This window comes from Nicotiana attenuata, unplaced genomic scaffold (assembly GCF_001879085.1).
Source record: "Nicotiana attenuata strain UT unplaced genomic scaffold, NIATTr2, whole genome shotgun sequence".
Taxonomy (NCBI): Eukaryota; Viridiplantae; Streptophyta; class Magnoliopsida; order Solanales; family Solanaceae; genus Nicotiana; species Nicotiana attenuata.
Window position 1 is genome coordinate 226,174 of NW_017671637.1, and position 9,636 is coordinate 235,809.

A 9,636-nucleotide genomic window follows, 5' to 3' on the forward strand; every position below is an offset into this window, starting at 1 on the left:
TAAGACCATACAATGCCTTCTTTAACCGGCAAACATGATGAGGATATTGCGTAGAGACATAACCTTTAGGTTGTTCCATAAAAACATCACGATCCAATTCTCCGTAAAGAAAAGCGTTCTTTACATCAAGTTGCCACAACTTCCAATTCTTAGATGCTGCAACAGAGAAAAGGGTTCTTATTGTACCATTTTGCAACTGGGCTGAAAGTCTCCTCATAATCTAGCCCATAACTTTGAGAAAAACCACGTGCAACAAGCCGAGCTTTGTACTTATCAACGACCCTATCTGCATTTTTCTTCAATCGGTAAACCCATTTGCATGTGATAAGCTCGCAATTCTCTGGCTTCGACACTAACTCCCATGTCTGGTTTTTGTTCAAAGCATTAATTTCTTCTTGCATAGCTGCTTCCCACTTTGGATGACCTTTGGCTTCTTCAAAGCTTGCTGGTTCTTCATCCAATCCTCCTATAAAAAAGCATGAAGTAATTGAGCAGTTATTCAGTTGTACCTCATAGTCTTTCAGGTAACTTGGTTGTTGTTTCTCTTTTGTTGATCTCCTAGGAGTTTGCTGTTCACCACCATCTGAAATTGAGGTATTTGAAGTTGAGATTTCATTATTGTTCGAAGCATGCGGGTTACCCTCTGGAATCAGCTGCAAATGTTCTTGATCACCATCAAGAATGGTTGCTTGATTGCTTGTTTTCTCGGCAGAATGGTATGATGACACTTCATCAAACACAACATCTCTGGAAGTGACAAACTTTTTTGTTTGAGGATCCATACACCTCCATCCTTTTCTATATGAATCATAGCCAACAAAGACACACCTTTTTGCTTTCGGGTCAAGTTTAGTTCGATTAGATTTTGGTATATGAACATAACAAATTGAACCAAATACCCGAAAGTAATTTACATTTGGCTTTTCATCATATAGAGTCTCAAAAGGAGATTTTTCTTTACCTGGCCATGGAGGCAAACGATTAATTACATGGCATGCACATTGAATTGCTTCAGCCCAAAGCTCTCGAGGGAGATTCTTATCGTGCAGCCAGGAAAGGCTCATGAAACAAGATGAGATAATTTCCTTTTCGAGACACCGTTCTGTTGAGGGGTACGTGGACATGTCATTTGTCTTGAAATACCGTTGTCATCACAGTACTTGAAGAAATCATTTGACATATACTCGCCTCCGTTGTCGCTTCGTAAACACTTAATCTTCACCCCAAATTCCTTTTCCACAGCAATTTTTAAACTCAGCAAATTTTGACAAAGCTTCGCTCTTCTCTTTCAAGAAACTCCACCCATGTATATCTTTGAAAAATCAACTCTACGAACACCATGGCGTAGCGAAAACCGCTATAACTTGCTGTTTTTGTTGGTCCCATCAAGTCGGTATGAACCAGCTCAAATATAGAGGATCTCCGATTCAATGATCTCTGAAATGGAAGACGATGTGATTTGCCAAATTGACAGCCTTGGCCAAACTACCATCTTCATGAATATTTCTGTAGAGCTGGTATTGCCATCACCAATTTCTTCGAAGAAATTTGCTGCAACAATTGGTAGCCCTAAGTGTCCCAGTCGGAGCATGCCAAATTGCTGGACTATCTGTTTGACTTGTCTTCTTCACATAGGCTTCCCCTACAGCCATGACAAATAAAGAACCTTTCTTTTCACCAGCAAGAATAACATCAGCAACTATATTCTTTACGTTATCAAGGACCTTTACATCATTTGGACCGAACAAAACATATTTTCCTGAATTGGTAATTTGGGAGACTGAAACTAAATTTCTCTTCAAACCTAGAACATGAAAGACGTCGTTCAACTTGATAGCCCGTGTATCTCTAACGTCAATCTTCAAAACTCCTTTCTTTAGCTACTGGATATACCGAGTTATCAGCTGTAACAATAACTCGTTCTCCGTTATGTTGACGTAGCTCTGAAAGTAGTGAATCATTTAAACCGGTTACATGGTGAGAGCAACCAGAATCAATTATCCACTCTTGTCTGCAGCTATCGTGGTTTGTAAAGAACTTGAGCTGTACGGGCACCATCGTTCCTCCCTTCAACTACTTCAACGGTGAAGCATTTGCTTCCCATTTGAGTTGCTCGTTTCCTTTATTTTTCAGTGGCAACATTTGCCTTTGAGATCTTCACTCTACAGTTTTTCTTGATGTGCCCGATTTTTACCACATCTATGGCACCTTCTGTTTTCAAAGTTGCCATCAGTAGCTTTTTCGTTGTTTGAGCCTTTCTCATTGTTCTTGTTTCCTGTTGATGTGTTTTTCTTTTTATTCTTTGTCCTTTGAGAAGAGAACGCATCAGATTCAAAACTTCTTGCCATTTGCTTTGCTAAAGCCTCTTGGTTGGAAAGCAAATTCTCTAATTCTCAACTAAGGTTGCTTTGACCAACCTTGAATGGAGGTGACGAAAGGATTGTACTCCTTCAATCCTCGAATAAGAAATCGTCGCATTCTTGCTTCGCCGATCTTCTCATCCGGATCTAATTCTGAAATTTCAGCACAAATGCTTTTAACTCGTAGGAAATATTCAGAAATAGACACACCTCCCTGTGTTAGGCATTGCCAATTCATTTTCCAACAGTTGTAACCTGGCTGTATTCTTTTGAGAAAACAATCTCACAAGTGTCTCCCAGACTTCTTTTGGTGAACTAACATCACGTACATGATCGATGAATTCTTTTCCAATTGAAGTTCTTAAAGCAAAGAGAGAGCTTTACCACATTTGATCTTCCATTTCCTTCGTGGTTCTGCATTTTTCGGAGTATTTGCTGGAATGTCTGCTTCAGCACCAACAATAAGATCCCACAAGTCTTGACCTTGAAGGTAAGCCTCCATACACATTCTCCAGTACTTTAGTTTGTCCCTACAAGCTTTTCAACACCAAACTGTGCATTCGAACTACTTCCCCCATTTGCCAATTCCATACTGCCCCCCAACAAAAAGACGCTTTCTCCTTCTACAACTTTTCAATCTCCTCCAACCAAGACAAAGCGAACTTGATAGGCAAGAAGAAAGAAAGAACAACCAGAGTTCAACAACCTGGCTCTGATACCATAAAACAAAAAATATAACAGAGGAAAGAAGAAATTGCCAGTCAAAGAAATTGTAGGAGAAATAAAACACTGAAGAATGTAATTGCTTTTCACTTGAACTGTGTTTACAGCAGGATATCCCAAAGCATATAAATAAGACTGAACCACTAACGTTCAACTCCTTAAAAAGACTCTAACAACTAGCAAGGAATCCTATCCAAATTAACAACTAAGCTGATACTATTCCTATAAAATAGGAACTGAATTATTTGACTCCGGTAAACATAAGTAAAACAGTAAATAAAACCATGTAAGATGCACTAATTTTTAACAGGGAAGTCAAAATGCCCAAAAGACACTTTGATATCTTCCAAAGGATGTTTCAATAATTTGGCGGATTGTTATATAGAAGAGAAATGTACATTTAACATGATTCCTTAATTTGGACTCATCTACTAGATATCAGTTTAATTTTATTCATGTGGTATAATTTACATAAACAGTTCAATATGTCTAAGTCAAATAAAAACAACTAGTCAAGGTGAACTATTAAACAATTTAATATTCAGCTATGTGGCAAAATTAGCTACTTGGTTAGCAAACGGTCCATAGATTTATTTTGTCAAATTTTGGAAATGTTTTTTTTCAATAATTCTCACTCACAAAATTTCAATTTTTTCTCATGGCAGTCTTCAACTTCCAAAGATACATTACTCAACTTCAAATGCAAAATTCCAGGCTCAAGTTGAACATTTGATATATTTTTCTGTTTGAATTATGTTTATTGGACACAATTATAAATTTTTCTGGAAAAGGTAAAGTGATATATTAACTTAAAATAAAAAACTCTACTCAAATCCCCCCCTCCCCCCCCCCCCCCCCTCCCCCCCCCCCCCCCCCCCAACCAACCTCGCTTTCTTTCTAGAGATATTCTGTCAAGGAATGTAATAATTTGCACATAAATATTGTATGACATCCACTGTTATTACTATTTAAAAAAATAACCTTTTCAAGGCGTGACGGATTAAAAATCATCTATGTGTAAAACTACTTTTCAGATGAAAATAAACAGCACATTTAAAGTATTAAATTGTAGAGGTCGATTCAGAATTTGAACATATAAGTTAGAATTTCGATCGAAATTCTACACAATGTAAATAATTTAATAGTTCAACTTATTTAGTAGATTTTTGAAATACTACCATAGTATTATTAAGTGAATCTGAACTCATAAGTAATGAACTAGATCACTCCGTCCATTTCACAGAGACAAGATTATTGTTTCTTACTCGGGATTGCTTTATAATGAACTTGGCTAGGCATATGATAATTATGTTTCATTACTAAGTGCAATTAGTGATTTTACTCGTTGTACACGCCTTCCAATATTTTATTTTTTAAAAATTAGCATGTAGGCTTACATAGTTACTTTTATATGTTTTATTATGTGTAGTTGGATGATTATATATCGGAAATAACAAATATTAGGTAACTCGTGCTTCTTGCTTTTGATGATTATTCTCAAGACTGCTCCATTTCAACTTCTTTTGACTATTTCAACTGTTTTAATTTCTTACTATTTTATTTCTATAATAATAGTCGGCTTGGTTGTTATATAGAAAACCAATAGATAGAAAAGTGTGAGGAAAATTTAACCGTGTGGTTATTTAATTTTGTAACAAACCAAAGCTCTAACACCCTCACCCAACCCCCACCCCAACAGACAAAAGATATAGGGAAGAAAATAAGACTTACTCGAATTCAAAATACAATGGATACCAATTTCCTACATTTTTTATGCTTTTAAACTTTCAAATTAAATGTCGAGCCCATTTTCGAATACTAGGCGTTACAGTATTGAAATTAACTTATGCCATACTTAGGGATGTTCATAAAAACCCGAAAATCCGAATTCAAAACCGAAAAATCAAACCAAATCGACCAAAAAAATCGATTACTTTGTTGGTTTTGTTTAGGCTTATTGGTTCTGGAATTTTTAAAAATCGATCATAATTTGGTTTGTGTTTGGTTTCTAATCAGGAAAACACAAATCGACAAAACAACCCGAACCAAAAACCGACATTATAGGAGATAGCTCTTTCCAATTTATTAAATTAAAACCACTATTAATATGTATATTTTTCATAACAAAGTTTCAAAATTTATATGGTTAAATGCTAATAGTTTGCACTTTCTATGTTATAGTTCTTTACCTTACATTCAAGTTTGAATTTGGTAGTATATTACTTTGTTTTTAAGATGAATAGAATCCATTGTCGTGTTTTTAAAAATAAATAAATTTTTATTGGCAGTCCTTTAACTATTCATTCACTATTGATTCAATTATCATCAATAATATTCTTGTAAATAACTGATAGATTTTTCTCAAAGGGCAATTGATTTGTGATAGGTTTACGTTGAAAATGTAAGGTCCGCACGGAATATGTGTTTGGTAGTATATGTCTTGTGTTAAGAATAAAACGACAAAATACCGAACAAAAAACCGACAAAACCCGCACCAAAATTACGACCATTTAAACCGAAATTCGAGAAAAAAAACCGACTTAAATTGGGCTTTGGTGGTCTATCTAATATTTGAAAAACCGACTTACTTGGTTTTGGTTTTCTTTTAGGGAAAAACCGATCCATACACCGAACCATGAACAACCCCTTTAGCCAATACTCCCAAAAAAAAGATTCGAACTTGATCAAAGAAGGTATCTGTACCCAAAATCGACATGGGTGGTTAGGTAGAGAAATTTCTAAGGGGCGAGGAGGACAAAATCTCTCTAAGGAACTCGGCAAAAATTAAAACCTTAGGCATTTTCGGGATAAGGGCTCCCTCCTCACAAAGGAGGCTTGCAGTACCAGGCCTCCGAGCGAATTTAATTTACCAAATCACAGGTCTCCGCCAAAATTATAAGACCATGTATGTGGGGTTGATCCTGGCCAAGCGCCAGGAGCGTCAAAAAAAATGATAAACCCGAATGAAAGGGGAGTAATTAACCCTCAGGGCGATCATCTGTAACTTATAACGGTCCAACGATAGCGAAATTCAGCGAATTTTATTGTTTGTGCCAAACGATGTCTTCTTTTTGAAATAATGAGAGAGCATATAAAAAATAAAATCAGGATGTTAAAAGAAATACCAAAACAAAACTTTTATAGATTCCTTTTTCTTAAATCCCCCACAACTTAAGTTGATCTATGTTGATCACAAAAATAATGTACGATAACGGACCTGAACAAAAATATCGAGGCAAAAGCACATGAGATTTATTTCTTATTAATATAGAAAAGGAAGATGTTGACCAGGGCCCTATAGTATATATGTCATTTTCAAAATATTCTTGCATTGTCTTTACATTCATTAAATGCAATTGTGTCCTCCTTTGATACACGTGAGAACCTTACATTTCCTTAACCACAACATTTCCATTTATAAATTTAAATGCATTGTTGAAATTACTACTTTGCCGGGACGTTGGAACTTCATGGCAAATAAGCTTACTTTCGAACGATTTATATTTCCTCGATATTGATAAAATTATATTCATTTTGTTTATTTAACTAAAAGATTTTCATAGAAAAAGTAAAATTTACCTTTTTATAGAGTAGTCAAGTAACAAAAGGATAGAAGTATCGAAAATTATTTTCATATTTTATTCATACTATTTTTAACATCAATTTAACAAATCAAACAATTAAAAGGTTTTCACGTATCCACACTTTTTGAGGCGATTTCAAACTATAAATTTTAGTACTTCAAAAGATAATTTTAAAAAGTATAGTTTTGACACTAAAATCCTTTAAAGTATTCCAATTTATATGTGATGAATGAAATTTTTATTCACTCTAATCTAGGAGGCTATCTCTTTATTATTGCTCATAATTGATGTCGAAAATTTCTCAATTTATCATTGGTTTTGAAACTCCATACTTCATGAATAAGTTTTTCAACTATCTATAAATTATCTTAAAAATATTATATTGTTCTATAATTGGGTATTATTTTCATTTAAAAAATCCTAACCATTATTTGATAAAATCTATAGCAAAAAATAAGAAACATTTCTTCTTATCTCTTTATATAAAGAGAGAGACAAATTAAAAAACCCCCTATAATTTATATAACTTCTATCAGATATTTATTATCTTATTCATTTTAAAGAGTTATTAATAAAATATAATTTGAACAACTACTATATTGAATTACCTTCCCATTAATATTTCATCCGTCGATATTGTTGTTTAATGTAGTTGGTTCTCCCCCCTTGTTTTGAAGTAGTAAATAGACATCTTTATGCGATGCAAGTCCCCTTGGAATTCTCTTTGTATACTGTACTAAAAATTTCTCTTGATTTTTGTTATTACAAGACATAAAGTAAAATTATAAGTTTTTTTCCCCCAACATTTTATCGTAGTTGTAAAGAATAATGTTGTTCAGTTTTAACTTTTCATGAAGTAGCTGAATTGTTTTACCGCTGTTGAAACACTTGAACAAAGACCCAGTTGGATGTATATTCAAAATAGTTTACAAATAGATATCGTAAGCTTTTTATTCTAGAAAATTTTTTAATTGATAAACTTTGAACTTGTAGCTTTAATGGTCATTCTCTGTTAAATATTCCAAATTTACTAGGGGGAAATAATATCCATTCAAATCCAATTTTTTCAATTTGATGTTTATTTGAATGGAATGTATAAAAATGAGTATATTATAGCCACATTAGTCATTTTACTGTTAACTTGCGAGCAACTTTAAGCGTTATAATTTATAGTTTTAATTTTTCTTTGCAACATTATTAAAATAAATTTAGTTTGGAAAAATTTGTGATCCAATATTATTTTCTAAGTCTAGCTATTATACAATGGTAATATAATAGACTCATCCGCTATTTAATTTATCAAAAAATTAACAGCAGTAACAAACAAACAACACATTTTAAGATTACAATGTTGGGCCCCGCTATACGGGCCTTTCCTCACCTAGTTTCTAAATACACAATACGTGCTGCACGAGCAATCATATGCTAAGACTTAGCGTCTGAAATTATTAGATAGAAATTTATATCCATCTTCTATATTTAGAATTTTTTTTCTTTTTTCTTTTAACGGATTTTAGATTTTCTTTCTTTTTAATAGATTGATGCTGGTGCCCAGAGGGCATTTGAGGCGGTTAAATTTTGTTGCGTTCCGGTCGGTCGGCGGCGGCCAGCTTTCAAAATTAAGCATTCTGGCCCGGCTCTCCACTGCCAGCTGATTGTTCAGCAGGATTGGTGTTCCATGATTTTAATTTTGGTAGTAGTTGACCTATTTTGGCAGATCCCACTTTGGGATTTTCTATACATCATTATTATATGCCAAGTTGGCCCCTAAAAAAATGTCATTTCAAAATTGAGGAGAAAATCTTTGTCAGATTTGTCTTTATAAAAAATCAATTTGCACCAAAGTTTAGAAATCTCATTATTACGTCGACCAATGTATAAAGATTTTCACCACCAATACCTTAAGGAGTGTTGTAAGATGACAAGAATTGCACGTCTTTAATTCCAATTTTAAAAATACAAAAATTCTTCTAGTTAAAAAAATATAAAAAATAAATTTCATTTAAAAACAATAATTTAATTGGGTTTTTCAATCTGATGTTTCTGAATAACCAAATCCGAATTCACATCGTGTGTAAGATCTATTTAATAGAGAAAACGCCTCCTATAAGATTTTTTCCCTCTCCCATTGACTCCAATTAGGTGAGCATTCTCTGTCCAAATTCATACTATTTAGTTAGCCAATGAATTAAATACCAGGATCTATTAAAGTTAAAAATACTAAAAATACATAAAAAGATTCATCAGATGTTACTAATATGTTAAGGTGCTATACATTATGAATAGCTCTTGTATTAGTCTTTTTACAACTATAAATAATAAGTGGCTTAATGAGTTCAATATCTAAGATAAGTTTTAGTGCAATTTAGTTTTTAGTTCTGTTAGGATAATGGGTTTCGTATACTTTAGAAGTGAAGTGTATTTAAATAAAAAAGGGGTTAAATCGGATTGTAAGGTCACATTACCATTACTCACCTACCGTCGTTCACAATAAGTGTGTCCAATTGCTTTTTTATTGTTGGCTTCAAAATAAGTGAAATCCAGTTACCTTAATCAAAAAGAATTCAATTTTTTTACAAAATAACCCCTATGTACATATCCCTAAAAAGTTTTTCTGTACCTCCACATAAATTTTAATTAGTTAGTTTTAGTCTTTGGTATATACTATTAACCTTGCTTTATGACATATTCATTTATATTTTGTTCTTTATGAAATTAATTATTTATTTAATTTATTTCAATTCAATAAATCACTATTTTTAAATAATATCATTTTAAACAGTGTGATCCACTTTGATTATGTTAGTTAGACATATTAGTTATGCAGCTTAGCTCTCATACACAGAATGATTAAAATTGTTGGTTGCTCATAATTAAATAAACTATGTTTCACAATCGTATATATTACGTAGACAAAATATCTTATATTTTTATCAACAATGATATTTTATAATTTTCTTGATTATGAT